This window comes from Dromiciops gliroides, chromosome 4, assembly GCF_019393635.1.
Source record: "Dromiciops gliroides isolate mDroGli1 chromosome 4, mDroGli1.pri, whole genome shotgun sequence".
NCBI classification, from domain to species: Eukaryota; Metazoa; Chordata; class Mammalia; order Microbiotheria; family Microbiotheriidae; genus Dromiciops; species Dromiciops gliroides.
Window position 1 is genome coordinate 366,737,799 of NC_057864.1, and position 26,148 is coordinate 366,763,946.

The window sequence follows — 26,148 nt, forward strand, 5'->3', positions numbered from 1 at the left end:
ATTCAATGGTTATTCATGAACTACATTATGTACCAGACACTGTGCTAAGTGCTAGGAATATAGGACCTGGCTTCAAGGAAATTTAATTCTACGGGTGGGAACAATAAGTATACATAAGTATATCTGAAATAATCCAAATTAAATATGAGGTAATTCAAGAAGGAATGAACTGGTACTGCAGAGATCAAAAAAGGTCAAATATAGTAGGAAACTTGGGATTCTAAGAGGAAAAGGTGAGGATGGACTGAATTCCTGGCATTAGGGACAGCCTGTGCAAAGGCATGGAGATGATAGATGGAGTGCTGTTTGGAACAAATAAGAAAGAAGGCCATTTTGGCTAGACCAGGGACTATAAAGGGAATAATGTATAATAACTCAAAGACAAACAAGAGTCCCTGTCCCCCAGAGACTTATATTCTATTAAAGAGAAATAATACATAAATAGAAAATTAAGGGAAAATACGTCCCATGAATAACTGAAATGTTACTTCCATACCCTACCACATAGCTCTGGGGGCAAAAATGAGCCCCCAAAATGAATCTGATTCAATTGTTCGGTCTAATCCAACTCAATCATAGTCTTTAAATAGGAAAGGTATGAAATGAAACTTAATTCCTACTGTATAATGATTTAAGACTGTCTCTACCTCCTCGAGGAAATGGATTTCTGTCAGACTATAAATGAGAAAATTTCATGAAAAATAACCCGACAATACCTTGCCCACCATCAATTCGGAGAGACAGAATCAGTTGGGTTCTGCAGTGGAATGAAGTGAATCAAGTCTGTTGTAGCATGAGAGATGGGAAAATTAGATATCCCTGCCCTCAAGGAGAGATTTTATTTTTCCTTAGTGCCTCCCGTATGCTAAGCATTCTTGGTAGATTTCTCTTTCCCTCTCTTTTCCACCAATTATAGAGAAAAGGGCAAATATCCACTCTTCATTGTTACTGACCTACATGAAAGCAGGCTAAGGAAATTATTTATTTGTATAGTCTAGAAGGCTAGGAGTCAGGCTCTGAATATTCTAGAGCAATATTTGGGGAGGGGGAAATGGGAGAACACACACACACACAAATAGTACTCTGCAACTTCCTCCTAGTCGATAATTTGGGAAGAGGAAACAAAAGTTGTCATTGCAAGAACAAAGATATGATACTTCCTGTCCTTACCTCTCCCCTAAATCACATCTGCTCCATTTCCCTCATGTGAAGAACTGAAGGGAAAGCCTCAGATCTTTTAGCACATTGTAGTTATCCAAAGCACATTCTCATTATTATAAATGTGTACAGGTTTTATGTTCCCACTAGACAATAAGCTTCCTGAGGTTACATATTGTATCTTAACTGTGTATCTCCCTGGTTCAGCACTGTGCCTTAAACTTTAAAAATGCTTGCCTCACTTACTAAATTTTAGGAGCAAAAAAGCTACTTAATCCTATTAGAATGTCATATCTGACTCTAATCCCTTGGCTTATCAACAAATATCGTTTTTGATGACTGCTGTAACGATTTCAGAGGCATTTATTCCCATCACCATTATTCACCACTTGCTAAGGAAGAGAGACTAAGAATAAAATTTTGTATGAGTTTTAAAAACTAGGCTACTTTGAGGGCATTTGTAATTGACTCATCAAGCACATCCTTACTAACAATAAACAAGCATATATTAAACCAGAATCTAATCATACTCAACTCAGAATAGGCTAATCATTAGAACTAAACAAAAATGTATTTTTCCCCTGATTCTTCTTTACATATAATATAGCCACCAATACCCTACTTTTAAATTTGGGGACAATTCAACAAATTTCAAAAACCATTAAGCACCTACTATGTGCAAGGTGGCTAGTGGCACAGTGGAGAGAGTGCTGGGCCTTGAGTCCAGAAAACTCATCTTCCAAATGGGGCCACAAAGAGTTATACATGACTGAGAACAACTAAACAACATGAGTAAGGTTACAGAGTTAAGTTACAGAGGAACAAAATCGATGTCCTTCAGGAGATTATTTTCTATTGAAGTAATATAATACCTATTCAACTAAATCTAATACAAGGAAAATCAGAAGAGAACATTAACTACTGGAAGTGGGGGTGGGGGGAATGAGAGGTTTTATGGAGGAAGTGGCACCCAAGTTGAGTGCTGAAGAAGGATAAGAATTTGGAGAAACAGTGATGAGAAAATTTATTCTGGGCATAGAAAACTGCTTAGGTGAATACATTTCAGTGGGAAATGGAGTACTGAGTTGGAAGATTTGCAAGGAGTCTATAAGAGTTCATGAAAGGGAGTTGTATGAAATATGGCTTGAAATGCAGCAGTCAAGATTGTGGAAGAATTTTAAATGCCCAGCTAAGGGGAATACAGATTGGGCGTGTGTGTGTGTACATGTGTGTATGTAAAACCACAATAAACAGTAATAGCAAGAGCAACCTCTTAAAATACTACTCAACTGAATCTGTGATCTTACTGATTTGGATACTGTCCCCAATGATATAAAACACAACCCATTCATGCTGGGGAACTGTTGTACACATCCTACTTTAAGTCTATCACAGGGGGTTCTCCCAGTGTGCTGGGAGACACCTTCCTTGCTTTCTCTTTAGATCATGAGGATACTATAACAAGAATATATGTATCATTCATCATTTCAATTCTTTTAAGAAATAGTGATCGGGGACAACTAGGTGGCGCAGTGGCTAGAGCTCCAGCCCTGGATTCAAGAGGACCTGAGTTCAAATCCGGCCTCGGACACTTGACACTTACTAGCTGTGTGACCCTGGGAAAGTCACCCTCATTGCCCTGCAAAATAAATTTTAAAATAAATAATAAAAAAAGAATAAGTCATCGAGACTAAATTCATTCTTTAAAAAAAAAAGAAAGAAATAGTGATCCATGATATAATCATATGTCATCACAAGAAAAATGTTGGTATTGAAACAAATGGTTCTCTTTTTCAGGGAGAACCTCCAACCCATTCAACTTGCATGGATATGGAACTGTGAAATGGCATAGCCTTTCTAGAAAGTAATTTGGAACTATGCCCCAAAAGTTATAAAAATCTGCACACCCTTTGACCTAGCAATATAAGGAGTAGACCTATATGCCAAAGAGGGAAGGGACTTGTATGTAAACAAAAATATTTTTAGCAATTCTTTGGGTAAGCCCCCAAACTTGGAAAATAAGGGAGGAACCACCTTTTGGGGAACAGATAAACAGATTATAGTATACAAATTTAATGCAATATTATTTCTCCATGGGAAATGACAAAATGGACAATTTTTGAGGAAACTGGAAAGACCTCCATGAATTGAGGCAAAGTGAAGTAAGAAGAGCCGGGGGAAAGAACAATTTATAAAATCACATGAACATTACAGCAAAAAGCAATTTTCAAAATTTTAGAACTCTGATCAATACGATGATAAATCATGAGTCCTAATTACTAAAACTGAAACACAACACTCACCTGGTTCCAGAAAGGGGATAGATTTAAAATTTAGAATGAGACATGAATTTTGAGACATGTCCAGTGTGGGAATCAGTTTTGCTGTACTATTGCTATGTGTTATCCGGATTTGGTTTGGGGTTTGTATTGTTTAATGGAAAGGGAGGAGGGGTGAAGTGGGAAGGAAAGTTAAATTCTAGAATATGTTTAAATAAATTAAATTAATGAATAAATTAATGTACCAGCCAATTTTGGTTGCTGTTGTTCAGTTGTTTCAGTCCTGCCCAACTCTTCATTACCTATTTGGGGGTTCTTGGCAAAGATACCAGAATGGTTTGCTATTTCCTTCTCCAGTTCATTTTACAAATATAGAAATTGAAGCAAACAGAGACTTGCCCAGGGTCACACAACTAGTAAGTATCTGAGACCAGATTTGAACTACATACATCTTTCTTACTCCAGTCCTGGAGCTCTATCCTGTACCACCTACCTATTCTGCCATCCAATTACATATTTGGAAATTAAGTTAGAGAACTGGGTGGATTTGAAAGCAACCCATATTATTTTACCCTCCAACATAAAAAAAATTAGGGAAGTTGCATTGTCAGAGGCACAAATAAACACAAATAATTCAACAAGCTTGATGAGAGTATTTAAAAGATACTCGATTTTTTTAATTTTAAATTTAAAAAAGATACTCAAAGTTTGTTGGCTCCATCTGTAAGAGAATTCCCTGTACTGTCATAGATCATAACACCATATCATGAGATCACAAGATAACAGATTTAGAGTTGGAGAGGACCTTAGACTTTACTATCTAACCCCTTCATTTTACAGATAAGGAAACTTGAAATCAAGAGCTATCAAATAACCTCCCCAGGATCAGGGATGTGGTACAAATATCCAACCTCCAACAGCCAAGCCCAAGATAAGCATCTCCTAACTTAGCTCAGTTGTTGATGCAGACAGACAATAGGTTTGAATGACAGACATAGGTTGCCTTTGGGGCTCATGCTCTTCAGAGACTTTTTTAGCTGAGCACTTGAGAACCTGAGATCTACTGGCATAGCCTTTGGGAAGACAGAATCATCTCCACCACACAATGAGAGTAGGAGTAGAACTTTAGTGGAGGAAATATCAATTCATTCCAATGACAACCTGTTAATAAAAATCTAAAATGTAGGACATGATGTCAGTGTGAATTCAAATCTAAAATACTACAGTCAATAGCAGCTAACAAGGTCCTCCCCAAACCCCCTACAAATCCATCAAGGTTAACTGCAGAGGATAAGTGTCCTGGCTGCAGAGTCAACAATTTAAGAGGTCATATGACAAAAGGCTGTCAGAGCCAATCAACTTCCCACACTATGACAAGTCGGCCAGGCTGGATAGAGCTCAACAGAGCTCAAGCTTCCAAATGCTCTAATACGCAAGCTCAGGCGCTCTTGTGTCAATGGGCGTTAATACCTCAGTAACATCAATAAAACATAATTCACTTTTTAAACTTTACCATCTTTGCCAATTCTCTTCTGAGGATTTAAATGAGATACAGAATTAAAGGAGCAGTAAAATAAATACAAGTTTGACAGGGATCAAAGCCAAGGAATAATAAATACTACTTCTTCCAGATCAGGGTACAAAGATCATTTAGGAATCTTTGGCTAGATTTCAGAGGGTCCTTGAACTTGGGTAGGAGAAAAACACATTTTTTATGTCAACATAACTGGTTTCCTTTGTAAGCCCTATCTATTTTATTTTATATATTTAAAAACATTATTGTGAGAAGGGATTCTTAGGACAAAAGGAATTCATGATACAAAAAAATCACCTATGTTCTAGATTAATATACAGATTTAACTTGTATCTTGCTGCCTCAAGGTAAGCCAATTCCCATATTAATGCCACTCCATTGGTCAGTCAGCAGATGGGGCCACAAGAGTGCTATTGTTACCTTCTTCCAAAGTCTGAAAATGATAACAGCAATTTTCCCAGGGCAGGAAAGGAAACACCGTAACTGTAATGAAATTACACATATCACATTTGGAATGCCCAAGGGGCTCTTTCCATCCTCACACTTAAAAAAATGAAATTAAACACTACTACTGGATTTCCTTATTAATACCAAAACACCTTCTTTAGCCACCTTGAATATGTTCGAGTAACTAGAAAAGCCAAGGGCATTTCCTTCTAAGGACTGCATATAGGGCTTAGCTGACACTTCAGAAAAGTAAAATATAATAATTCCTCAGGTGACATTGTGATGGGTGACATACTGTTGCCTTGTGGCAGTTGAAGGATATCACGTGATAGGAGCTCCAACTTTTCAAAGCTCAAGTCAAACTAGGAATATGAAAGTCAAGAGAACTCAAGATTTCTATCCTCTATAGCATGTCCTCAGTCCTAGATTACATTACTGGTCAGCAAAACGCCTCATAATTACCACATGTTCGTATGGTATGAATTCTAATAAGAGGCCCTTTTTTTGGCTGGCTCTGCAGTAAGCAGAGATGATATCATTTTTAAAAGTCCCTACTCCAGAGAGTTACTCATTTCAGGGTACAGGCGATCATCAGAGCAAAATGTGGAAGACTTCAACCTCCCTCCTACACACAGAAGAAATAGCAGTAATTACTTCTGAGGTGCAGGAGAAATTCCTACCATGACAATAATAAACAATGACCCAGGTAGTGACCATATACACATATGCATATGGCAAAGGCTGTGCTTTCAGTCTTGGCAAGAAGGCAACAATCAAAGCATGGCTTGATGACAGTAAGGATGTCATATAGGTGGAATTTGTAAATAAAATGAAGAGCAGATCCAGAAATCAAGCTGGCTTTCCTATAGAATCCGGATGACAGAGCTTGAACAAAAGAAGTAGTATTCATGTTTCTTCATCGTCAAGAATAGACTAGAAATTCAGTAATGAAAGTAAAAGGGCATGGATAAACATCATTGTTTCGGTATTTGCCATTTACTGTATGACAAATGCCCGACCCCATAACATCCAGTATGATATTACTGATAATCATCACCAATTTACCGATATATTATCTGACATATGTATATATATATATATATATATATACTGATATATAATATATTCAATATAAAGTTGAATGAGCTATTGTCTGATTTCTTAGCTAACTATAAAGCTCAGCTTGGTGACTGTGAGTTCGCTACCCCACCCCTTCCATCTAAAGCAAAGAAAAAGGAGAAATATTCTGTAAAGGCAGCATACACTTCAATTTAGCAAGAAATATTACATGTTCAGTAAACCTTGTTGAGGTCAAGAAATACTGTATTTTTAATGTGACTTTTGATATCCATGACAAAATCAACTGTAAAATGCAAACAAAACATATAAACAGGTGAGTTTTCCCATTCGTATACTGTTCATCAAACTTTAGAAAACTGCTATACCTAAAGGCAACTTAGTAAAATTCACCATCTGTATCTACACACACAAACAGGTGGCATGAAACAACTTTGGCTTCTAAAAGAATGGTAAAACATAATATATACTGTTCAAACAGACCTACACCACTGAGATGTTTGCCAACTCCCTCATCAAACAACACGCACCCCCCTTCTGATCTACCCTGGCTAGAGACAATATTATAAAGCCTTCTGGGTATTGATTCAAATTCTCATAACAAACTTCCTTCCTAAAGGAAGGCCCTCCAAAAGTAATTTCCTAAAAAATTTCCCCTTCAAAGATACATACGTAGGTTTTATTTTTGCACATCAAGTCAGTTGTCTGCTGTTCCCTGTTATTAGAGGGCTGTGGCAAGCCGATGGAAATCCAGCAGTCTCTTTGAAAAGCTTAATGAACTCGACAAACCCCACCCAAACCCTGACACTGCTGGAGAAGGGCATGCTCAGTGGAAACCCCCAGTTTGCTTCCAATTCATTTCATTCCTCAGCAAGGAAATTCTCATGGGTCCAAGAGAGCACTCTTTTCCTGTTATCAGTTCTGTTAGCTAAAATAAAGGCAGTTGGAATGGGACAACTTTGTCCCTTTTCAAGGGTAATGCATTCTACTACAGTAGGGAATTTCTTCTGGTTTGTTTGTTTTAGAGAGATGACTTCTTTTTTCTCCCTTTTTTGGGGGGGATGTTTTGGTTCCTAAAATCTACCCTACTAATAGCAATGAAAAGAGTGTACAAACAAGGTACCATCAAATCATCTTTCACACCCTCATTCTCCACTAATAACAGATTTCATCTATTTATTTACCCTACAACGTACACACAAAGGCAGTTTTTGATAATGGCACTGAATTGGGGCAGCTAGGTGGTACAGTGGATAGAGCACCAGCCCTAGAGTCAGGAGGACCCGAGTTCAAATCCCGCCTCAGACACTTGACACTTACTAGCTGTGTGACCCTGGGCAAGTCACTTAACCCCAATTGCCTCACTTAGGAAAAAAAAAAAGATAATGGCACTGAATCAATTTCCTGCCGCTTTGATTTTTTAAAAATATACTTAAAATGTAAGTTCTGATTATTTCTTTGGTATGCAATACAGCAGACCAATAACTAGGGGGGTTCTAGTCATTAAACAGCTTTTTTTTTCCTGAGGAAATGCTTCAAAGCCACAAGAAACCCCCTTTTCACAGTCTAGGGCAAACTACCAGCAGCAGCAGCAGCAGCAGTGGGTTGTAAGGCATTCTCTTCCCCTTGGGCTCATACTCACTTTTCCCAGAAAAGTACACTGCCTCTGGAGGATGACATTCAAAGACATTTCACTGCCTGGCAGCAGCCATGGGTCCAAGTACAATGGCCCCTGTGCCAGTGTGTAAAACACACTGAATCCAAAGTTCTAGTCTTGGCTGCCGCTAGTTTGCTGTGTGACCTAGGGAACCTTGCTTGTGTTGGTGTCAGTTTCTTCATCTGCAAAATAAAGGTGCTCCAACTAAATAACCTCTGAGATCTTGCTAACTTCCACTCATCTTACTACTATGCCATGGTGTGAGATGCTTTAACACCACAGTAGGTACCATGGAAACAAGGACCATAGTTGGATGCCCAAATGATTTCAAACTCTTAGCTTAAATAATCGTTTTTACCTACTATATACATACCAATCGTTTTATTGCAAAAATAATACTTTTACATTAGGTCACATGAGAGTCAGTTTTATACAACAAAGACCTATCATTATGTGAAAGGGTTTAGAGCTCTAAAAGGTCATCACTGTAGATCTATAATCCAAAATAAATAATGACACATGAAATCCACCGCTATCAACTAACACTGACCCAAAGACTATTTGAATAAAAGTAGATATATGGCTGTGACTTTCTGACCAATGGAAATATATTGCCATTAAAAGGGGAGAAAGGAAGGAGAGAAAGAGCCAATTTCAAGGGAGGAGGGAGTGGCTGGTTGGGGGCAGATAACAAGAAAAAACTGAGTTTGAATCCTATGCCATAAGTTAATAGCCTTTTGAGCCTGGACAAGTCATGTCAGCCTCAGTTTTCTTATGTGTAAAGTGAAGGACATGGACTGGATAGTCCCTAAGATCCCTTAGCACTCCAAACCTATGATCTTATAAGAGAGACTTAAGAAATAACTAATTTTCTCTTTTAACATCTTACACAATCCTCTGCTGGTACACTCCAAAAAGCAGAATTATTCCTATATCTTCCTTAAAGAAGCTCTGTTACATTTTAACATCATCATCAAGTCCAAGACTCAGATTTTCATATTCATAACTTCATTCTTTTTTATAACCTTCCTATATACCTCTGCCTACTTCACTGTGCTGCAGTGGAAAATATCCTTGGTAATTCTTCAAATGTTTTTTTACAAAAATAACAAAAAACAAAAATCACGAGTGCTCATGCTGAGTAAACTGTAACTTTAGAAAAAAAAGGGGGAGGAGGGGGACTCATCTTGTCTGTATGTTTACAAAATTACAGAATAAAAGGCAAAAGTTTATCACAAGCGGAATATTTTGTATATTTAAGCAGGAAAGATGTCTCACATACCAAGTCATAGAGAAAGAATGTGGCAGGCAAAAAGGAAGGCAAATTTAGGACAGAATGATAAAAAGCAAGAGCATGTTTCAATAGAAGTTATGAGAATAAGATTGTCAAAATTATTCTAACTATACATTTATCACCAAAGCAATTACTTATTGGTGGCATTCCACTACTCTGCCATGCGTATTTTTCTCTCTTCTCAATTCTATTTTACTGAATTGATCATTCACCTTTACAAACTCTATTGCCTTTTTAAAAAACTTTCTCTTTGATATGGTGTTGGTCACCAGTTTGGTCGTTTTTCAGTCCTGTCTGTCTCTTCATGACGCCATTTGAGTTTTTCTTGGCAAAGATACTGGACTGGTTTGCCATTTCTTTCTCTAGCTCATTTAATAGATGAGGAAGCTGAGGCAAACAGGGTTAAGTGACTTGTCCAGGGTCACACAGCTAGTAAGTGTCTGAGGCTAGATTTGTGAAGTCAGGAAGGAGAGTCTTTCTGACTCCAAGCCTGGCACTCTATCCATTCTGCTACCTAGCTGTCCATGTAATAATTGCCTCCATCTATTAAAGAACATTCATGGGTCATGGATATGATTAAAATGACAGATCTGAATTTGACATCACACTATCATAGGTGGGTTTTTAAAAATTCAGTTTTGTCACAGGAAAATTGAAGATTGACGTTTCTTCAGTCTGATTCGTTCTAACCCTCCCCCCATTTTATGGCACACAGAGACAAGGCAGAGACAGGAAAGGGGGATGACGAGGGCCATCAGCAATCTGCTAGGTCACTCTCGGCCCACAGACCATTGCTGGGAAAATGCTAGAGTAAGTACAAAAGTCATCAGTGACACTGAAAGGAAAATTAGTGAGACAGAGATTCTTTCAGTCTTCCCTCCTCTTCACACTTCCCACCTCTATTCATCAAGCCTCCATCTGAAAAGCAATTATCCACTCCACATGGAAAAAAAAAATACTGACATCACAATTTTAAGGCATATCACTAAGGATTGTCTCAGAGCACCTCTGTATTTCACAGAAAGGAAAAAACAGCATAAGTTGAGGCTCGGTGGGGAGAAAAAAAAGTCCTCAGTCAGGCGCTCCAAGAATCTCGATCCTCCTCCCTTATCAACCAACCATCTCACAGCACAATTGACTGAACATTTCCCAAAGATTTTATGCCTCTTCAACTAGAAAAAACTTTGCTGTTTTGTGTTTCTGCCCCTACCTCCACCCCGAGCCCTCCACAGTAGAAAAGACATGATGTATCTAGCAACAACAGATATCGGGGACCTAAAGAACTACAGTACTAAAGTTCTCAATCACTTTTTCTTCTTTTTCCTACTAAAGCCATTCTTTACCCACACAACTCATTCCTAAAACCCAGTTAAATTTCTCCCAGGCTCTAAGTGTGCATTAATTTGCATGGCTGCACATGAACCAAGAGCAAAATTAAGTTTTTCAGCACATATTTATTTGTACTACTAGACTCACACAGGCTTTATCACATAAGGCTAGAAAGTGCAACGACACTAATGGAATTGGAGCCCCCCCCAACTTGATGACCTCTTATTTTCATTAAACAGTAAAAAGGAACGCACAGGGATTGTAGGAAAGTTGGACTTTATAAACAAACTTAGGGCTCCTGACCAGCCATACCCCTGGGGCATCTGGGATTTCACAGAAGGCCTCCTTCCACGACTTGGATCAAAGCCATGAGCTTCTTCAAACCTTCTGATGCTCATAACAAGACCTGACTGGAAGGTTCTTCAGCTTAGAAGAAAGGTCCTGACAAAGTCTGTTGTCCCAGCAGGGACTTTGAGAAACCAAGGTCACCTCCATGCCACCTTTAACAAAGGGGCTCTGAACCTTTTTATGGTATAGACTCCTTTGGCAATCTGATGAAGCCTATGGATCTCTTCTTAGAATAATGTTTTTTTGGTGTTGTAGGTGTTTTTGGTGGGGCAATGAAGGTTAAGTGACTTGCCCAGGGTCACACAGCTAGTTAAGTGTCAAGTGTCTGAGGTTAAATTTGAACTCAGGTCTTCCTGAATCCAGGGCTGGTGCTTTATCCACTGGGCCACCTAGCTGCCCCAAAATAATGTTTTTCAAAGCATAAGACAAAATATATGAGACTACAAAGAAAAAACAACTATGTTGAAATAGTTACCAAAATATTTATAAATAAATCAAGAACCCTACTTTAAGAACCCCTGAATTTTAAAAAAGAGACCAGAAATGTTTACTGATACCAAACTATATTTTTTAAAATGTACAAAAAATGGACTTGGGCAAAAGTATGATTAAGGTTAATCTGCCTCTAGACAGTGGCATACACTGCAGAGTAATAAGTCTGGTAAACAAAAATGATGATCATTGTATTTTCTTTTATTTAATTTTATCTTTTCAGTTAAAGATTTTCTCTCCTTCCCACCCTCCACTTCATTGAAAACAAAAGAATGTAAAACAAAACTCTTGTTATAAATATGCATAGTCAAGCAAAACAAATTCTCAGAATGGCCAAGTCCAAAAATTATGTCTTCATTGTACTTTCCAAATGTTTTTATTCTACCATCTCTCTTCAATTATTTAAAACAACTGGAACCTGTAGCTCCTATGATCCACATCAGATGTATAAAATTCACTAGACTAAAATTCAAAGACTAACAAGCATTCAAAGACCTCTGTTGTTTCCCCATACAACGTGGGCAAAAGGTGTACCAATGTGTCCCCCATAATAAGATGACACTAAATATGCTGTATTGCCACAGCTTTAAAGGGTTTACACAGATTTACCCATATTGCTTGGATAAATAAGCACAAATTCACACACTAACCTTCGCATAATTATTCGTTTGCCCAGTCTTACCAAGTCTACCTCCACAACATCTCTCCCACTGATTGGTTCCTTACAACTCACAGGGCAATCACTATTGTTCCTGATCTCATCACCTTTTGCCTGGACTACTGAACTTATTCCCTTGGCTAGCTCTCCTTCCTCGCTCTTCTGCCTCTCAGAATCCTTACCTTCTTTCAAAATTCACCTCAAGCACCACCTTCTATCTGTTTTCTTCCCTGGTTAGAATGTAAGCTCCCAGAGGAGCACAATACCTGGGCACATAGTAAAGGTTTAATAAGTATTGCCTTAATAAATGCGTATTGAATGTCATCACTTAACAGTTAAAAGTCTTTTCTGGAGTCCACCATGTTTAGCTATTTGCCACTGCATAGTCTGCAGAGGGGGTTAAAATTGTATTAACATTTATTCATCAATTCCATCTCCCCCTCCCCATCTCACCTCCCCTTCATTCTTATCTCATCTTCTCCTCTACCTTTTGTTGAGTTGTCACTGTTATGTTCAGTCAGTCAACCAATAAACATTTGTTATGCCTCTGCTAAGTGACAGGTACTATGAATGCTAAGTGCTGGGGGATATGGATACAAAGATAGGCAAAAGACAGTCCCTGCCCTCAAGAAGCTCACATTCTGATGGTTATATCCAGGCATTTATTTGAGGTTCTAATGTACTTCTAATTCTTAGAAATCCTGGCCCATAAATCAGTCTTTTTGTTCTGGCCTTTGAAAAACTTATTTCCTAAACCTAGAACTTGAAAAGAAATGAAATCTTTAATATTAGTATTACTTTGCTCTTAATACTTACTCTTCCTTCAGTGTCACAGGATAACAAACTACACATGTTTATCTTCACTCATCAGGTTTTTCATTTGAATTTCTCCCTTAATTATTCTTTAATGTAGTAGTATATTAGAAGCCAGGTGTTCATTCCAGATAGCGTGCCCACCAACTTGCCAGTTTTGACATGAAAATACAAGTGCAGGGGGAGAGAAGTAAGTGAGCAAATACGGTCCTTTCATAAGTTTCTTAGGACTTGGGTCACAGATCATGCTACATCATTTAAAGTTACCAAGGATGTTCATCTTGGTGAAAGTTAACGAGGAGTCATTGATAGTTCTCTTTCAGCATTTTAAACTCCATCATCTCAAAGAAGGGGAAAGGGAATAAGTGTTTATTAAGCATTAAATGTGGGCCAGGCACCATACCTCAGCACTTGATTTATAAACAGTATCTCATTTGGCTGAAAAAGAGAACATACTTCTGTTTGGCCCCAAAACAGAAGTAGGAAAATGGGCAAAGGCTATAGAGGCAAAATCAAGCCTGATGTAGGGTGAAAACCCTCTTAAACAATTAAGAGCTCTGCAAATGGAATGGGGAATCTGGGGAGCAAGGGGCTATGGCTCTTCATTGGAGGTATTAAAGCAAAGGATAGGTGACTCTTTTTTTGGATGTGTTGTAGAAGGGATTCTTGCTCAGATACGAGGTAGATTATATGGCCCTTGGAAATCTGAGGTTTGGGGCTCCAATGTCAAACTGAACAATTCTTTTCACAAATGTTATACTTAGGATGAGGCAAACTACTTAAAATTTAGGATGAAATTTCCTGAACCACTCAATTTACCACACTAATGACTGGCCTTGCAACGTTATGAGATCTATCTCAGAATAGCTTAACTTAAAGATTCTAAATGAAATCAATCAATCAACATTTATTAAGTGCCTACTACTTGCCAGGCACTGTAAAATCGACCTTAATGTCAATAAAGGAACACAATAATCGGAGTTCAGAGATGACTTTCAGCCTCTAGAATGTGCTGCTAGCTGTGTTTATACCTTAGGACTTGGCCAGGGGCCCAGGTTCATATATTTTACACAGAAACAATAATCATAAACCAGTCTCCTATTTTCAGCCCGCGCAACATGCATCTTATTAAAATGCCTGTTTAAGAAGCTAGAAACGGAGGATCACCACCACCACCACCACCACCACCATCACCACTACCACTACCACATGATAACATATAAAACCTTAGAAAAACAAAACTCCCTTTATAGAGCTGAATCACATCCAGGGTGAGTCTTTAAAGTGGCCTGACAGTGCACACAAATACTATCACTGGAGCAAAACCAAAGGGTCACAGCTGTAATACATCTGCCACTTCAGCTCTAACTAGTCCAAGAGCATTGCTCCCCTTTAAGTAAAAACCTCCAGCAAGCCAAAACAAGAGTCAGGTCTCCTTCCCCTCTCCTCCCCACCCTCCCCACCCTCTCCCTTGGATCTGCCTTTCGGATGCCTACATTCTTGCTCCCCAAATTCTGGCCTCATTTAAAAAGATGAATTTCTGGGCTTCATGGTTACTCTAATATAGCCAAGTAGTAAAAGAGAGAGTGCGGATGAAACTTGGAAAAAGTACAAAACAGCATATGAGGTCCGTTAAAAAAAAAAAAACCTGAACATAAATTGTTTTAAAATACAGTAATTCCTTCTTAAAATCGAATTATCCAGGTTGTAAAAGTAATGCGTTATATTTGGATTAGCAGAATTTAATTTAAAAAAAAAACAACTCTTGAGTTACACTAAATTAATCCAATCTAGATCAATAAAACCATGATAAATTCATTCAGATAGTTTTCCAAACTTGAGATCACTGTAAATTAGCAAGAGAAATAAAAATCAAAATGAAGTCAAATTATGAGTAAGTCCACTATAAATTAGAAAATGTATTCCAGTACCAATAGCCTTTAATTCCAAATGTTGTAAATGATGTGCTTTTGACTGAGTTTCTATAGAAACAGCTATAAATATTCCTGTATAAATATTACCTCTACAGTGAAAATTAAGCCAATGACCAGTGCACTGATTTATTGTCACTATGCCTTCTGACACATGATTATCTTTCCTAAATCTGGGTCCTGATACTTCTAAATGTAAAGCTTGAGTACAGGAGAGTTGCAGTTTATCACTGGTGTCACAGTTTCTCAAATGTTCCCAGACTACGCTTCTTTCAGTGAGAGTATAAAGTCCTTCCCTTATTCCAACAAAAGCTGATTCTAACAAATAAAAACACAATAGAAGGAAATAAATCAAACTAATTACTTGGTAAGTGTCCTACTTGGACTATTTTCTAAAAACTAGGTAGACTGAACAGTAAAATCTCTGTGCCAACAAGGAAAGATCAACAATTCAGTATGCTAACTACCACTTACTAGACAATGGACTTGGCTATCTTAGTTTTAAGGTCACCGTTTTAGAAATTATGTTGTTGGTGCTATCAGATCACACTGGCCTGTTGAAATCATAGTCATTTTAAAAATTAATATTATTATAGCTACTTGAAAATGTTATCATATGATGTAGAACTATAGGTGACAACTGAGTTAAAGGATTGGACTTGATAAGTTGTCTAATGCTACTTGAATATTCTCTACCAACTCATATTTGTAAGGCCCCTACAATTCCTTAGGAGCAGCTAGGTGGTGTAGCAGATAAAGCATTGGCTCTGGAGTCAGGAGGACCTGAGTTCAAACCTCACCTCAAACACTTACTAGTTGTGTGACCCTGGGTAAGTCACTTAACCCCAATTGCCTTAAACATCTGGGGCCATCTTCAGTTGTCCTGATGTATATCTTGCCACTGGACCCAGATGGCTCTGGAAGAAAGAGGGTGTAATAAACAGAATGAGAAGTGTTATGATAGTTTGCAAAAAGGTCAGAAACAAAGGAATTTCAGGGGTAAAATTTCCTCTCCATGGAAGAAACTGGTTATGAAGAGGGCCTTGAAGAATAGATAAGTTGATATAAGTAAAAAACATTCAAAATGAGGAAGTGTAACTAAAAATCCTATGAAAACAAATGTTGAAAACTATCCTTACATGTAACTGGAAAATAATAAAATATTTTTATTAAAAAAATGAGAAAGATGACAGCATGAATTTGAGGCCCAAAAGGGGATAATATGTATAAAGAAATAATAAATCTGGCTAAAGGGGTGTGCTTGTGTGTGTGCTTGTGTGTGTGTGTGTGTACACGACATTTTCAAGTAGCTATAATAATTTTTATGTATACACACACACCTTTAGCTAGATTGGTGTATGTTATATGTTCAATATAACACAAAAGTTATGAAAGGGTTCAATGGTAGATCAGGTTAACAAGACTGAATTTGACTTATAAATTATAAGAAGGAACTGAAGGGTTTTATTCAACAAAGTGACAAGACAGAAAGAGGATTTTAGGAAGATTAATCTGGTAACAGCCTAAAGTATTCAATTCAGTTCAATTAAAGAAATATTTTATTAGAACCATATGATGACCAAGACCGTTAGCCACTAAACAAAGCATTTTATATCAACCACTATCCAATGTTGTTTCAATATAATCAAGTCTGTATGTGTTATAATACTCTTATGTCATTAGAGAAAGGAGAAAAATACGATGGTTCCATATGTGATCTTTGCCTCCTTCCATCTCTGGGGGCGGGGGGGGGGAATTATATAATCTTGTCTTCAAAAGGTGACACTGCTAAAAAGCTACTGTAAAAGTCTGCATTTTGCATCTTTCTGGCCTGTAAGCACTCAACATTGTAAGCAGTCACTTAACAAATTAGTAAACAAACAACAACAACAAAAACCCCTAATCGTACAATACCACAAACACGAGCACATACATAGACATACTACAGTAGTACCACAAGCAAGAGAGAATTAATTAAGAACACTACAACTAGCAATATTAGATGCTACAACTAAAGCTAAATGAGGAAATAAAAATTGGGCTCCTGGGTAGGTTGCTTTAAGAGACAAAACTAACCAGAGTAGTTATTCTTGCTGTTAAGGGAATGTTCCCTTACAAAGATACATAGTAGAAGAAAATTATTATCATCAGACAAGGGATCAGTTCTTGCTGTTTTATTATTGTTTGTTAACAGCATTCTTCTGAAAATACCCAGTCTCAGGTGGTAATCACACTGGGGCACTTGAGGGTACTGAGCAAATTAAGGGACAACCTCCACCCCACATACATATTTACAAAGAGGAAGGGAGAGATGAATTGGAGCACCATCTCAGCACACACTTCACCTCCTTCAAATAGCTCCCTGGGATCTCCTTCCTGAATTCAATCAGATGAGGGCCTACAGACAAGGAAAATATGCTTAGCATCTGCCTGTATTCCTATATTCCCTAATCCTGATTGCCTGAGGGCTCCATCAAGACAACCAGGCCTTGCTCATTGGCCTAACTGAGAGGCAGTGTGATATAGCAGGTAGAGTACTGGGAAGACCAAGGTTTGGATCCCATTTGGGATACTTATGAGCTATATGATGTGGGGAAGAAGGGATTGTTAGCTTCCCTGGCTCTCAGCTTCTCCATCTGTAAAATGTCAGAATGACAATTAATCTAGTCAGTGACGTTCATTTTGTATTTTTGTGATCCCAGAGAAAATCTAAAAAAATAGTTCTTTCTTCCATTTTAGTCTTATGGAAATTAATATGATATGCACACAAAATTGTCAATTATTGGCTGAATATGGTGTCTTCCCAGTTAATGATTTTGTTGTTGTTGTTGTTTTTAATGAAAAATCTGCAAAACATAAAAGAAAAGCAAACTAAAACAATTCTGATATTTCACTTTCACATCTTAAAATGGGGGGGAGGGATAAATTAGAGCTGAAACAGACATCAGTAGCCACTTAGTCCAACTTACACCCAAAAGAGAAACTTGATTACAATGTGGCAAAATCATTCAACAGACATTTACAAAGTGCTAACAATGTGTCAGGTATTGTCTTGAACAAGGAAGATACAAAGAAAAAGAAGGGGAAGAAAGTCCCTGAAACTAAATAGAATAGAAGAAAAGTAACCTTAGAGTGGAAGAAACTAGAATGGAGAGTTGGAAGGAGGAGATAAGGAAAGGTCTCTTATAGAAGATGGTGTTTAACTAAATCTTGAAAGAATCTAGGGAATCCAGAAGGTAGAAGTGAGGAGGGTATGACTATTAGGAAAAGCAGATAGCATAATGTATGAAAATTGGAGATTAAAAAGTCAGTTACCTCTGAGCACAACAAGCAGGTTGGTTAATGTGGCTGGACTACAGAACATGTGATGAAAATATAAGAAAGACAATGGTTCTACCAAACTGCAAAGTTTATACTTGATCCTAGAGTATGTAATAATATGGTGCCACCAGAATTTGTTGATGGTGGGAGGAAGGGGTTAAGTTAGATCTATCCTACTGCAAAGTCATTCAGGGAACTGTGTGGAAGATGGACTGGGATTCAGTGAGACTAGTGGCAGGGAGAATAATGAGGCGCCTACTGGAGGGAGTCCAGGTGAGGAGGCGGGGAGATAAGGTCCTGAACTAGGGTAGGAATTAGGAGAGTAGTGATAAGTAAATAAGAAATGTTACAGAGGCAAAAAACAAGATGATATGGTAACTGAGTGAATAGACAGAGTGAATGAGAGTGAGGACAAGTCGTCATCCAGAGTCTGCTTGAAGGCCACTAGTGAAGGGGATCCAACTACATCCAGAATTAGCCATTCTGCTTAAGCTCAGCTCCAACTTGAAAATAACATTTTTTTTCCGGTGAGACAATTGGGGTTAAGTGACTTGCCCAGGGTCACACAGCTAGTAAGTGTTAAGTGTCTGAGGCCGGATTTGAACTCAGGTCCTCCTGAATCCAGGGCTGGTGCTCTATCCACTGCGCGCCACCTAGCTGCCCGAAAATAATATTTTTTTTAAACTTCATATGTATAATAAGTATATTTCTTGCCTTCTCGATGGGTAGGGAAGGAGGTGAAGGGAGAGGACTTGGAATCAAAAATAAAATAAGTACAGTTCCAATTATAAGGTCATTTTTCAAGGCTAATTTTGTCTCTATACAGGGATAATGCAGGGATACATGAGTGATCTCAATGTGAGTAGATTCACAATGGATCCACGAATGCTCTTCCTGTGGATCCTCCTCAATATCTTCTCAGAAATTCACTACAAGGGTTTCAACCAACATCTTGGGGCTGGCCTTCCTCAAAATCTCTTAATATTTTGAGGATAACCAGGATGAATGATGCACCTATGCTATTCATATAGCCTACTCAAATCTATTACTATTGCCCTCTGGGTGATCCTCAACCTGATTCTTCAGAAGCTATATATTAGGCATTTTATATGCATGCTAATTGACCAACTGGGCCATTATTCACAGTCATTTAACATCAAAAAAATTAGGTTGGTGTTGTGAAAAAGGAAGGGGCTTTGTTTTTTGGTTTTTTTTGGGGGGGGGTTGGCCGGGCAATAGGGGTTAAGTGACTTGCCCAGGGTCACACAGCTAGTAAGTGTCAAGTGTCTGAGGCCAGATTTGAACTCAGGTCCTCCTGAATCCAGGGCTGGTACTCTATCCACTGTGCCACCTAGCTGCCCCAGGGGCTTTGTTTCTAGGACAAATTTGGGACTATTTCAATATCTGTTCAATCAACCAGTAAACATTTATAAAGATGGGAGGAAGGAGCAACACTGGAAGTGTTTTGGGAAGAGTGACATACCAATGCATTGCTGGCAGAGCTGCAAACTAGTCCAAATATTTTGGATATCAATTTGCAATTAGGCAAGGAAAATGACTAACCCTTTCATACCCTTCAGTCCTGAAATATCACTACAGAGGATATGAGGCATCAGTTCATACAGAACTATGTAGGTTTAAATTTCTCATATTTTTTCACTTTTTTCTGAATGATAGTACTCTATTACATTCATATAAATCAGTTACTTTTTCAGTCATTCCCCCCAATCAATAGGTACCCAATTTGTTTCCAAGTTTGTTTTGTTTGTTGCTGAAAAGAGTACCGCTAGAAAGATTTTGGTCTATATTGGACTTTTGTTTCTATCTTTGACTTCCTGAGGAAGTCACAGTATTTGAATGTAATAGAGTATCATTTGGTGCATGAAGACAGAAAATAGGAGAAATAGAGAAAAGCATGAGAATATACCCAATGATTCTAACAATGTAAATGAAAAAAATCACTAAGAGGAAATCAAACTGAATAACTGAGAAATCACTGGAGGTTGTGTAGGACTGAAGATGAAATGTACTTACCTCATCACTATCGAGAGGCAGGTGAGAGGATGCTGGCTACACGGTCATTTACAATCACAATATTACCTATTTTTCCTTAATTTTACTTATTACAAGGGAGGAAGCAACCTGAGGGAAGGGACTGCAGGGTCTTTTGTTCTTCCAGATATTATCATAATATGAAGACAAAAATTATCAATAAAACAGATGAGACTAAAAAGCAAATGAGCTTTCTCAAACAAGTCAAAGTCAAATTCGTCAGTCAATAAACACTTATGAACCATCAACTGTGTTTCAACCACTGTACTAAGTTTTGCATGTATTCAGTTTTTATTTTGTTTCAATGGCTTCTTCTGAGGCAGTTGGTGGCATAGTGGCTAGAGCACTGGGCCTGGGGTCAGGAAGACCCGAGTTCAAATCTAGTTTCAAATACTTACTAGCTGTATGACCCCAAGTAAGTCACTTAACCTCCATCAGCCTCAGTTTCCTCAAATGTAAGATGGCAATAATAAAAGCAGCTACCCTCTCAGGGTTGTTTTGAGGACCAAATGAGAGAATATTCAGAAAGCACCTGGTATACTACCTGCCACGTAGTAGGTCCTATATAATAAGTTAGTATTATAAAATACCTAGTATACTACCTGCCACATAGTAGGTCCTATATAATAAGTTAATAGTCATACATTTATTATGTGGCAGGCACTGGGCTAGTTGCTTTACAATTAAATGTTTCTTTATAATATAAACACTTATTCCCTTCCCTCCTTTCTCTTGATATTTACGTGTTCTTTTGCATTCATTCTACCAGAGAATACCCAGAATGGATAGTCCATACTCTTTCGCTACTTAAATCTGCAAGCAATAAGCTGCCAAACCTTCTATTAATTTTGACCTTTCCACTAAGTATATCTAAATGATGGGTGTCCCAAGGCATAACATTCAGGATATAGCCATAGTAATCTCCTTCTGAAGAATTCAATTATTCAATTATTTTCTTAATAGGGGTTATTCCTTATTAAAGGAATCTTGCTTCACATTTCTGAAGTGAATTGTGATACAGGAGTTACAAGTCCCAGCACAAAGGAAGTATTTACTGTATATACAATGTCGGGCTCATCTGAGCCTGGCACCCTTTCCAAAATCACCTAGCCTCTCCGAATGCTCTCTATGTTTATAGGCATTTACTTTAGAGGTTATTATTTGGCAACTTAAAAGTTCGATTTCAAGTGGATTTCATGATGGAAATTGCCGAGCAGATTTTTTTTTTATTCTTCGCTTAATTAAATGGATAAGGCAGGTTATTAAATTGGAATGCATAGCTGCCACCTGAAATATTGTTAGAACATGTAAAACTCAGAAACAAAAGTCTTGTAAGCAAGAAGCTTATTTCTAACAGTCAAAAACGATAAACTTGAAAAGCCAGCTCTGGAGAAAGGCATAATATTTTCTTGTTAAATGGGTCAGATGTAACTAATGTTCATATTACATTAGCAAATATCTGTGTACCACCCCCCAAAAAAATCTACAAAAAAGTCTGTAGTGTGACCACAAAGATCACTAGGATGAAGAAGGAAGAAACTGACAACCCATCTGCACTAGGTCAAAAAAAGAGACATATTTTGTTTTGTTTATCTAACTAAGATGAGCATCACTGTCAGGCTATCTATGCAACTTCATTAAAATGCCACGCCATAATTTAAACATACACAACTGAACATTCAAAGCAGCCCTGACCAGAGTACAAAGGAAGAGAGGAACACATTTTTCAGAGTTGCAAAACTGTCATCTGTAGCATGTCTCATGCCCAGTTATAAAGGCACTTCTTTGGCCCCAACAAAGGGAACAATGTTTGCCACTAGGATGCTACATATAAGGCTAGTAACGGAAACAGAGCAGTAAAAATTAACACAGAACAAAACTGAGCATGTGGGGGGGAGTCTGGGGAGAAATTATAACAAACTTCAAGCCACACAAGTTTCTGTCAAAGAAAATAAAATAAATTATTGCTTAAGTATTGCTTTAAAAAAAAACCCAGACACATTTCAAATATTAGTGCAAAACTTAGATCTCCTGGAAAATTAGGGAAATTACCTCACTCCCATAAGAGGCAACTAGGCAAAGTGGCTTAAGAGCTAGGGTTAGAATCAAGAAAATTTCTATTTGGAACCAGTGGACTTTAGTTCTAATTCCAGAATGGTTACTTACTACATATGAGATCTGGGCAGATCACTTACACTCAACCTCAGTTTGTGGGGTTTGAGCTGAATGATGAATCAGGCAATAAGCATGTGCCAGGCACTGTGGACAGTCTTTTTGTTCAAATGCTACTTTAATATATGGATAGTCCTGTAAAGACAGGAAGCATAACTGATTCTAGGGATCTGGATTAAAATCCTACTTCCAGATAAATTCATAGAATCCTAGATGTAGGATCATGAGCAAGTCCCAACCTCTCTGAGCCTCAGCTTCATTTGTAAAATAAGACTAATAATATTTTTACCATTTACCTAACAGATTTAAAGTACCAAGTAGAAGAATTATTATTCTTCATTTGATAGGTAACAAAACTGACTCAGGGAGGAGACTTGCCCAGGGTCACACAGCTAACAAAAGCAGAGCCAAGAATTCCAAGGTAGGCCCCAAGTGCTCTTTCCTCTACCCTACACTTATAAACAGATTATAAAATAATTTTTAAAAAGACTTTATATATAATATAGGCTTTCACTTAAAAATTAAACATATGCTTTTAAGAGTCAATTTCATTAACATTTCTCAAGATTCAACTGTTGCATCTTCAAAACAAACTTGGTGGTAGGAAGTCTATTACAGCACTATTTTTTAAAGACCAAAAAAATAAATGCACAAGGACAGAAGAGAATAAGCATTAATTAAACTCCTACTATGTGCCAAGCATAGTACTAAGAACTCTATAAATATCTCATTTGATCATTACAAGAGCCCTGGGAGCTAAATACTATATTATTATCTCCATTTTACAGTTGAGTAAATTGAGGCAAGCAGAGGTTAAAAGACCTGACCAGATTCACACACCTAGTAAGTATCTGAGTCTGGATTTTAACTCAGGTCTTCCTGACTCCAGGCCCAGTGAGTGCTCTATCCAATGAGCCATCTACTAGGCTGCTATGAGTCTTGGACCCGATCAAAGACCAAATATTTTTCAGACATCCAATTATTCATATTCATTTTCATATTCAATATTAACATTCCTACTTGAAACTCTAAAAGACAAATTCATTCAGACTTTGAAAGAATTTGCCCTAGCAGTTATTCTGCAGTAAGTGCAGTAGTAATCCTGAATAGTGCATTTATTCGGAGAATATAAAATTGTTTTCTGCCAGAGGGAACATGAGAATTACAAATTTAGAGCCAAAAGGAACTTTAAAATGCATCGATTTCAAATTCCTAATTTTGAAGATCACTTAGAGACATAAAAGCCCACACCAAAGATCAGAATGCTAGTAAAGGGTAGGGCCAAGCTTTGAACACTGGCATTCAGAATTCTAACCATTTGTCTTCTCTCTATACCATACTACCCTCAAAAGGAATCCCAGTTTCAAAGCCCAATTCGACATTCACTAGCCACGTGACCCCAAGCAAGGCTCTCGTCCTCTCTGAGACTCACTTTCCTCATCTGTCGAAAAGGATATGCTACTTGTACTCCCTGTCTTACAGGGTCCTTGAGAAGAAGTACTTTGCAAACACAAAAAGTCCTACCTAAGTGAGAGCTATGGCTTTAATTTAACCTTTCTTTAAATCAAGCCTTTGACCACTGTCAAGATTAAAGGATCAAATATTAGAATTTTTGTTGAGATAATGATCATTCCTTATGTTCTAGTTCCTATCTCACAGAGCTGTTGTGAAGCTCTAACAAGAACTATGTGTGTGTTATCTATCATCTATTTATCTATCCATCTATCTATCTATCTATCTATCTATCATCTATTATCTATCACCTATTATCCACCTATCATCAATCATCTCTATCATCTATCCTCTCTATATCTATCATCTACCTATCATCTATCATCTCTATTATCTAGCTAACATCTGTCTATATATCTACTTATCTATCATCTATCATCTCTATCATCCAGCTACCATTTTTCTATCTATCATCTATCTATCTATACATACACATATATATATATACAGGATGTTCCCAAAGCTTCAGTGAAGTTTTAAGCTATTAAAGTTTGAGTCAGCTATTAAGCTAAAAACTTCACTGTGACTTTGGGAACACCCTAGTACCTACTTCAGTGATGAACGTTAATGTAGTATATCAAGCAGCTATATCATACACAGTCTCAGTAAGTGGTTGAGGAATGAGTGCACAGCATACAGCTTGACTTCTGTAATAAAATACAACATCAATTACTAGAAAGTCGACATGCCAAACTGTCAAATCCTGGCTTAACTCCATACATACTTATTCAGTTTCTTCTTTGTAAGGGCGTGGTTTAGCCTCTAACCTATGATTTCATATGTACTCTCTTGGCTCCAATATTGCTGTTGGATAACGTCCACAGGAAATTAAGACAAACAAAACAGATTTCCATAGCTATTTCCTCCACGTTGTTCCAGCAAAACTAGCCCAAGCATAAAACACTTTGGGGTCATTTGTTGTTGTTTTGTTGAGAGTTGGAGAACAAATAAAAATTAATAATAATAGCTGACATTTATGAAGAACTTTAAAGTTTTCAAAGCGTTTTATATCTCTCACCTTTTGAGTTCCATGAAAATAACCCTTTGTCACAGATACTACAGGTATTATTATGCCCATTTGACAGATTAGGAAAATGAGGAGCCGAGAAAGATTCGAGTGCCTTGCCCAGAAACACATACACTAATAAGAGTCAGACGTGGCCTTCAAACTCAGGTGTTCCTGATTCAGTGTCTCACACTCTTTCTATTAAATTCCGTGGAAGTTGGGATAGTGTAATTCATTATTGTTTTTATCTCTAGCACCTAGCACAGGGTCTAGCACATAATACAGGCACTTAATAAATATTTATGATGCCAAAAAATGGACAAGCCTAAGCATTTCATTTTTAAATTAATGATGCAATAAAGCTCAAAACATTTTTCTAGGAAATGGCTTTGAAATCATTCTTAGAAAAAAACATCTTGAGAAATTAAAAAAAAATTTAAGTCAACATAACAACATGAATATTTAAACATGACATGAAAGTAAATTTTTTTGAAAGTAAATTTGTATATTATAAGAACATCTTAAGCCAAAGTTTCTATACTTATATTAAAAGCAACATGTGCTCAGTCCTTCTGATTATCTTCACGAGGTGTTACTTTCAAGCGAATTTTTAGAATAGCAAAATCTCAGACCTGGAAGAAACCTCAGTCGTTATATCCATTCTAACACATATCTAAATATGAATCCCCTATATAGTGTACTGGACAAGACACCCTTAATTATATTATCTCATTGGAGACTTAAAGCAATCTCGTAAGATGGACACTACAGGCATTTTCCATATTTTACAAATGAAGAAACTGAGGCTTAGAGAGTAAATCCCTAAGTAACTATTTTTACATAGAAACACAACAAGAAAGTACTGGGAACAGAACCCTAGGACTTTTCTAACGCCAGACCTTATGTTCCTTCAACTATACCACAGTTCCTACAGGCCTTAAAAAATAAAATAAAGAAAATGCTCAATGCTCAATAGTAAATTTTATGCCATTCTGACTAATCGTAAATCAGGAATGATTTTGGGGGTTGGTAAATAGTAGATATAATAGTAGTAATGATCATCTTTGC

At 37.5% G+C, this 26,148-nt stretch overlaps 1 protein-coding gene across 20 annotated transcripts in view; it reads right to left on the bottom strand.

The window, feature by feature from the left end:
• Positions 1–26,148, bottom strand: part of EPB41L2 (erythrocyte membrane protein band 4.1 like 2) — a 275,917-nt gene that overhangs the window by 162,688 nt on the left and 87,081 nt on the right. Inside the window, exon 1 of one of the 20 annotated variants that reach the window (XM_044000758.1) lies at positions 7,168–7,305. The exons of the other annotated variants lie outside the window; for them this stretch is intronic. The gene's annotated coding sequence lies outside the window, so the exon portion shown is untranslated. Of the gene's footprint in view, positions 1–7,167; positions 7,306–26,148 lie in introns of those variants that run through there. 20 annotated transcript variants of the gene reach the window in all.